Below are 8341 nucleotides of genomic sequence, written 5' to 3'. Positions count from 1 at the left end.
AGGACTTAAAAACCTACCTAGTGATTGCAGTGGTTTAATTGCTAAGCCGTGTCCGACTCTTGCGACCCCATGGACTGGAGCCCACCAGGTTCCATTTTCCTTGGGATTCTCCAGGAGAGAATTCTGGAGGGGGTTGCCATTTCCTGCTACAGGGGATCTTCTAGACCCAGGGATGGAAACTGCGTTTCTTGAATCTCCTGCATTGGCAGGCAGGTTCTTTACCAGGTGAACCACCAGGGAAGCCTACAAACAGGCCTGTTCCTCCCCAAAGGACAGCAGAAATGTTATAAGGAAAGTCCTGGCATGACTCATCTGTTAGTATTTGCTGTCTGTAGCACAAAATGTTAGACAAATATATTTTAAAGTAGATATGGAAAGGGAAAGGAATAGAATAGAATAGTCCAAACAGTTTTGAATAAAGAATAAAGCTAGAGGAATCACATTGCCTAATTTTAATACACTGCAATATATATATTTTTATATGTCTCTACTTTTTAATTGGGTTTCCCAGGTGGCTTAGTGGTAAAGAATCCTCCTGCCAATGCAGGAGATGTGAGTTCAATCCCTGGGTTGGGAATATACCCTGGAGTAGAAAATGGCAACCTGCTCCAGTATCCTTGCCTGGAAAATTCCATGGACAGAGGAGTCTGGAAGTCTGCAGTCCATGGGGTCTCAAAGAGTAGGACATGACTGAACACAGCACAGCAACTTTTTAATTAATTAATTTTTTCCAGTTTTATTGAGATATAATGGATGTACAATATTGTATAAATTTAAGGTATACAACATAATGATTTAACTTACATATGTCATGAAATGACTGTCACAATAAGCTTAGTGAATATCTATTATCTCATATAGAAACAATTTAAAGACAAAAAAAGCTGTGTGATAAGAACCCAGGATTTATTATCTTAACAACTTTCATATACAACTTACAGAAATGTTAATTATATTTATCATATTGTACATTACATCCTTAGTACTTATTCATCTTGTAACTGGTAGTTTGCAGTACGTTTTGACTGCCTTCATCCAATACCCCTTATCGCATCCCTGGCCTCTGGTAACCACAATCTGACCTTTACCCTAGTTTCCGAGTTTGTTTGAATGTTGGAAGTGTAATTGACCTATAACACTTTGTTAGTTCTTTTTTGAACAACATAAAGAAGGGAATAGCTACCTACTCCATTATTCTTGCCTGAAGAGTCCCATGAACAGAGTAGCCTGATGGGCTATACTCCATGGGGTTGCAAGGAGTTGGATATGACTGAATGATCAATATTAACACTTTGAGCAGCATAATGATTTTTCCCATACATTTCAAAGTGATCACCGTGATAAGTCTAGTTATGATATGTGACCAAAAATATTATTTAGTTACTGTGTTCTCCACACTGTACATTTCATATCTGTGACTTATCTATTTTGCAACTGGAAGTTTGTATCTCTAATCTCTGTCTCCTATTTTTTCTCTTCCCCCAATCCCTCTTTGTAACCACCTGTTTGTTCTCTATATCTATAACTCTGTTTTTGTTTTATTGGGTTTGCTCATTTGGTTTTTCTAAGATTCCACATGTAGGTGAAAACATACAGTATTTGTCTTTCTCTAACTTATGTTTTTTAGCATAATGCCCTCTAGGTCATCCATTTGCTGCACATGGCAACATTTCACTCCTTTTTGTGGCTGAGTAATAATCCAGTGTGTGTGTGTATATGTGTGTGTGTATAACCACATCTTGTTTATTCATTCATCAATTGATGAGTACTTGGGTTGCTCCTATACTTTGGTTATTGTAAATGCTGCTATGAACATAGGGGTGCATACATCTTTCATTTTTTAAATTAATTTATTTATTTTTTAATTTAAATTGTTTAATTGGAGGCTAATTACTTTACAATATTGTATTGGTTTTGCCATACATCTTTCTTTTTTTTTTTTTTAATTTTATTTTATTTTTAAACTTTACAATATTGTATTAGTTTTGCCAAACATCGAAATGAATCCGCCACAGGTATACCCATGCTCCCCATCCTGAACCCTCCTCCCTCCTCCCTCCCCATACCCTCCCTCTGGGTCATCCCAGTGCACCAGCCCCAAGCATCCAGTATCGTGCATCGAACCTGGACTGGTGCATCGAACCTGGACATGATATTATACATGTTTCAATGCCATTCTCCCAAATCTCCCCACCTTCTCCCTCTCCCACAGAGTCCTTAAGACTGATCTATACATCAGGGTCTCTTTTGCTGTCTCGTACACAGGGTTATTGTTACCATCTTTCTAAATGCCATATATATGCGTTAGTATACTGTATTGGTGTTTTTCTTTCTGGTTTACTTCACTCTGTATAATAGGTTCCAGTTTCATCCATCTCATTAGAACTGATTCAAATGTATTCTTTTTAATGGCTGAGTAATACTCCATTGTGTATATGTACCACAGCTTTCTCATCCATTTGTCTGCTGATGGGCATCTAGGTTGCTTCCATGTCCTGGCTATAATAAACAGTGCTGCGATGAACACTGGGGTACACATGTCTCTTTCCCTTCTGGTTTCCTCAGTGTGTATGCCCAGCAGTGGGATTGCTGGATCATAAGGCAGTTCTATGTCCAGTTTTTTAAGGAATCTCCACACTGTTCTCCATAGTGGCTGTACTAGTTTGCATTCCCACCAACAGTGTAAGAGGGTTCCCTTTTCTCCACACCCTCTCCAGCATTTATTGCTTGTAGACTTTTGGATTGCAGCCATTCTGATCTTTCTAATTAGTGTTTTTGTTTACTTTGGATAAATACCCAGGAGTGTAATGGTTGCACCATATGAAAGTTGAATCTTTTTAATTTTTTGAGTAATCTCCATACTGTTTTCCATACTGCCTGCAACAACTTACATTCCCACCAATAGTGCATGTTAGTTCTCTTTTCGCCACATCGTGGCTGCCACTGCTGCTGCTGCTAAGTCGCTTCAGTCGTGTCCAACTCTGTGCGACACCATAGATGGCAGCCCACCAGGCTCCCCCGTCCCTGGGATTCTCTAGGCAAGAACACTGGAGTGGGCTGCCATTTCCTTCTCCAATGCATGAAAGTGAAAAGTGAAAGTGAAGTCACTCAGTCGTGTCTGACTCTTAGCCACCTCATGGACTGCAACCTACCAGGCTCCTCTGTCCATGGGATTTTCCAGGCAAGAGGACTGGAGTGGGGTGCCATTTCCTTCTCCAACATCCTGGCTAACACGTATTATTTGTGGTCTTTTGGATAATAGCCATTCTGACAGGTGTGAGATGATATCTCATTGTGGTTTTGATTTGCATTTCCCAGATGATTAATGACTTTTAGCATCTTTCTACATGCCTGTTGGTTATCTATATGTGTTCTTTGGAAAAATTTCTATTCAGATCCTCTGCCCATTTTTAAATCAGTTTGTTTGCTTTTTTCACATTGAATTGTATGAGTTCCTTGTACATTTTGGATATTAACTTTTTGTTAGTTATATTTTTTGCAAATATCTTCTCCCGTTCAGTACGTGGTATTTTTGTTTTGGTGATCGTTTCCTTCACTATGCAAAAAGAAGCTTTTCTGTTTAATGTAGTCCTGTTTATTTTTGCTTTTATTTCTCTTGCCTGAGGAGACTTATCCAAAAAAGTATTACTAAGACCAATGTCAAAGAGACTATGGCCTATGTTTGCTTCTAGAAGTTTTATGCTTTCATGTCTTACATGTGTCTTTAATCCATTTTGAATTTATTTTTGTGTATGGTGTGAGAGAATAGTTCAGTTGCATTCTTTTGTATATGGCTGTTCAGTTTTCCCCACACTGTTGTAAAGGTTGTCTTTGCCCCATTGTATTTTCTTGCCTCCTTTATTAATTGCCCATGTAAGTGTAGGTTCATTTCTGTGCTCTGTTCTGTTCCACTGATCTGTGAGTCTGTTTTTGTGCGAGTACTGTACTGCTTTTATTAATGTAGCCTAGTTTGATCAGGTAACATGATACCTCAAGGTGTATTCTTCTTTCTCAAAGTTGTTTTGACTATATTAAGGGTCTTTTGTGTTTTCAAACAAATTTTAGAATTATATTTATCTAGTTCTTTGAAAAATGCCCTTGGTGTTTTGATAGGGATTACATTGAATACATAGATTGCCTTGGGATGTATGGTCGTTTTAACAATATTTAATTCTTCTAGTAGGTGAACATGGTATGTCTTTCCATTTGTATTATCTTTAATTTCCCTCATTTGTGTCTTAAATTTTTCTGACTATAGGTCTTTTACTTCCCTAATCAGGTTTATTTGTAAGTATTTTATTCTTTTTGATGTGCTGGTGAATGTGACGTTTCCTTAATTTCTTTTTCTGATCATTGTTATTATACAGAAATGCAATAGATTTCTGCATATTTATTTGCATCCTTCAGTTTTACGAAGTTCATTGATAAGCTCTAGTAGATTTTTGAAAGTGTCTTTTTTTTCTGTGTATAGTATCATGTCATCTGCAAATTAACCATTGTACTTCTTTCTTTCCAATTAAGATTCCTTTTATTCATTTTTCTAGTCTGATTGCTCTGGCTTGGACTTCCAATACTATGTTCAAAAAAATGGTAAGAGTGTGGGCATCCTTGTCTTGTTTCTGATCTTAGAGGAAATGCTTCCAGCTTTTCACTGTGGAGTATGTTAGCTATGGGCTTGTCAGATATAGCCTTTATTGTGTTGAAGTACATTCCCTCTATACCCACTTTGTTGAGAGGTTTTTTTTGTTTTGTTTTGTTTTGTTTTGTTTTTACCAAAAATGGATGCTGAATTGTGTCAAAAGCTTTTTCTTTATCTGTTGAGATGGTCATAGGATTTTTATTCTTCAGTGTATAAATGTGGTATATAACATTGATTGATTTCCAGATATTAAACCGTCCTTGCATCTCTGGGATAAATTCCACTTGATCATGATGTATGATCTCTCAGTATCTTTTTATATGCCTCTACTTAACATGTTCAATTTTTCTAGCTTTTGAATATATAAAAATAATTATAATGATGAACATGTTTTCATGTTCTGTCTGCTCATCCTAACATCTGTTCCAGTTGTGGGTCTCTGGGTCAGTTACAGTTGATTGATTGATTTTTCTCTTAACATAATTGCCTGCTTCTTTAGGGGTGCTTATTGATTTTTTTTGTAATCAAATGGCAAGAAATAGAAATTTTACTTCTTTGGTGCTATAGACTTTTGTATTTCTAGAAATATTCTTGATCTTTATTCTCAATGCAAATAAGTTGTTAATGCTTGGAAATAGTTTGATTCATTCTGGTCCTGTTTTTAAATTTTTATTTTCAGGACAAGTGCACCATTTAATTTAAGCCTAATTTTACTCCATTACTGACCCTTCTGAATACACAGTGCACCTTGAAATATGAAGTTTTTCTAGCCATAATCTGGCTAGTGGGAGCAAGCACTGTTTCTGGTTTGGGTGAGCACTAGATAACTTCTCCCTTTATTTACTCACATTAATGCAGTGTGAGTGAGTACTTGTCTACATCCTAGAGGGGAACCCTCCATATTTCTCTGGAGCTCAGTCTCTGTGGAGCTCTATTTTAAGTGATACGCTTTCCTTTGACTCCTGTTTCCTTGCTTTTTCTGGATTTGCAGCTCTGTTTTCTCTGCCCAGAGACTCTAGCTTCCTGCATTGTAACTACCCCCCTGCAGTACAATGCAGGAAACTGTTTTAAGGCAGTAAGCTTGGATAGTTCAGTTCAGTCACTCAGTCATGTCCGATAGTGGTAGATCTAACTCACCTCTTTGAACTTCATATCTCAGGAATTACTGTCCTTCATGTAATATGTTGGAAATGCTGTTTCATATATTTCCTTTACATTCTCTAGTTGCTTCAACTAGGAAGGTAAATTCAGTCCCTGCTACACCTTCTTGGCCAGAAGGAGTAGTGCCATTTTATTTTACCTAGACATCTTTAATGTTTTCTGTATCTCTCCCTTCCTTTACTTTCAGTCTCTTCTAATAAATTCCTTTTGCTATAACCAATGTAATTCTTCTAAAACACTTAGTAGATTAAGAACTTGGCTAAAACACTTCACGACTTCTCTTCTCATAGCATTTAGCATGAAAAATAAAATCTAGTAAAAGCTTAATATTATTTAGAGGCCTTTTGTCTAAATCTGACCCAAATAATTTCAATCCAATATCTTCCATTTCTTCTTTTTATACTCTATACTGCAGCCACACTTTACCCAGAATTCTTCACATGTATGAGATAGTCTTGCATCTTTAGATGTCCACACCTCCTTATACCGTTCTCCTAGCTATACTCTGGTAATCCTCGATTTCTTTATTTGAAATATGCTTTCTCCAGGTTTAACTCAAGTACCTAGCACCTAACAGGCACATAATAAATATTTTCTTGAGCATGTTGTTTTTTGAATTTGCTGTAGGGAGGATATGTTGAAAATAGAGATTAATCCTGTATGTCTGTGACATTTTGGTTTTCAAATTAAATTAATTCTAAAAAAATTAAGTTACTAATATTTATATTCTCAAGATCTTTCCATTTCTACTGAATAGTTATGAGTTTGGCTGTTTTCAATACTTGAGTTTGCAGTGGAGTTTATCCACCTGCTCCCTTTCTCATCTTTCCTACTAAGTTGTCTGGCCTTTAACCAGGACTTTCTGCTTAGTGCCCTATTTCACCCAACTCTAGGTTGGCATAATCATTGAATTTTATTCCAGGAAATGCTCTTCTACTTCTCCTCCAGGCCAGCTGGCATCTTCTTAAATCGTTTGCAATTTTCGTGGCCTATCTCATGTTCCAGTTTCTTCTCGCCTTGGCTTTTTCTCATAATGCACCAGATTCTCTAATGAGGCAAAGGCTATTTGTCTTGACTGCTGGTGGGCAGGATTCCTAGTTTTATTACAAACCATCAAGCAGAAATTATTTGACTAGAAAGAAAAGATGGGATTTAAAATTTTAAAATAATAAAGGATGAAAATAAAGGGAAAATTTTTATTTCTCTACTTTAGATAAAGATCTTCCAGATAATATTCTCATAAAAATATATTGTCAATTATTGTCATATACTTTGGAATGTATTTCAAGGTCTTTTTTCATGTAAGTTATTTTAAAGTGTGTGTACAATGATATTTTTTGGAAAATATTTTTCCCTTTTAATTTTGGGGCCTGCTTGAATATAGACTGGGTTAATATTTGAATCACATTCCACTTGTTTATAAAATATTTATTAAGTAGAGCTATGTGCAGAGCACTATGCTTGATTTTGGGGGCACATAAGGATCAACAACAAACATGTGGTCTCTGCCCTTATGTACCTAAATGTGAATAGATCACTGGAAGGCTAATTATTGATTCAGAGATGAACTACAAAATTTTAGAACATCTGTAATGCTCAACTATACTACATACCTATGATGTTTTCTGTACTTTGTAGAAACTTATGTATTAATTAATATTTGTCCTCCTTTATATCCTAGTGTTTCTAAGTCTGTATTCCAGGAGCATAGACTTGCATAGACTAATATTTGTCTTTATTTTACCAATCTTTCTCTTCAGTAGCTCTTGCATCTCTTATTTGTTAGTTTTTTTTTTTTTTATTGGTTTAGTTTAAGAGAGGCAGTGTTACTGATAATAATTAACCTAACACTCAGTTCAGGAAATAGAACATGCAATGACGTGGTTTTTACTATTTCTGCCCCAACCTGAGTCTCACCACCTACCAGTGGCTGTTATTTTGGATCATATATGGATATTATGTTGCTTTTAAAGCTATGTCTTAGTCATTGCTAAGATATAAAGAAAGCTGAGCGCTGAAGAATTGATGCTTTTGAACTGTGGTGTCAGAGAAGACTCTTGAGAGTCCCTTGGACTGCAAGGAGATTCAACCAGTCCATCCTAAAGGAAATCAGTCCTGAATATTCATTGGAAGGACTGATGCTGAAGCTCCAATACTTGGGCCACCTGATGCAAAGAATGACTCATTTGTAAAGACCCTGATGCTGGGAAAGATTGAAGGCAGGAGGAAAAGGGGATGACAAAGGATGAGATGGTTAGATGGCATCACTGACTCTATGGACATGAGTTTGAGCAAGCTCTGGGGGTTGGTGATGGACAGTGAAGCCTGGTGTGCTGCAGTCCATGGGGTTGCAAAGATTCAGACATGATTGAGCGACTGAACTGAATTGGAGACATATTCAACAGGTAGATTGTTTTGTTTTCATTTTTTAATTTTATAAAAATAAGGTATGCCACATTTTAACTTCTTGAACTTATTTTTCCCACTTATATTTAAATTGTTTATGTTCATTTGTGTTTTTGCATGTAACATTTATACATT

The sequence above is a fragment of the Bison bison genome, unplaced genomic scaffold (assembly GCF_000754665.1).
Source record: "Bison bison bison isolate TAMUID 2011002044 unplaced genomic scaffold, Bison_UMD1.0 scf7180017864035, whole genome shotgun sequence".
In the NCBI taxonomy this organism is placed as follows: Eukaryota; Metazoa; Chordata; class Mammalia; order Artiodactyla; family Bovidae; genus Bison; species Bison bison.
The sequence above is the reverse complement of the archived record's forward strand: the minus strand, read 5'-3'. Positions refer to the sequence as shown.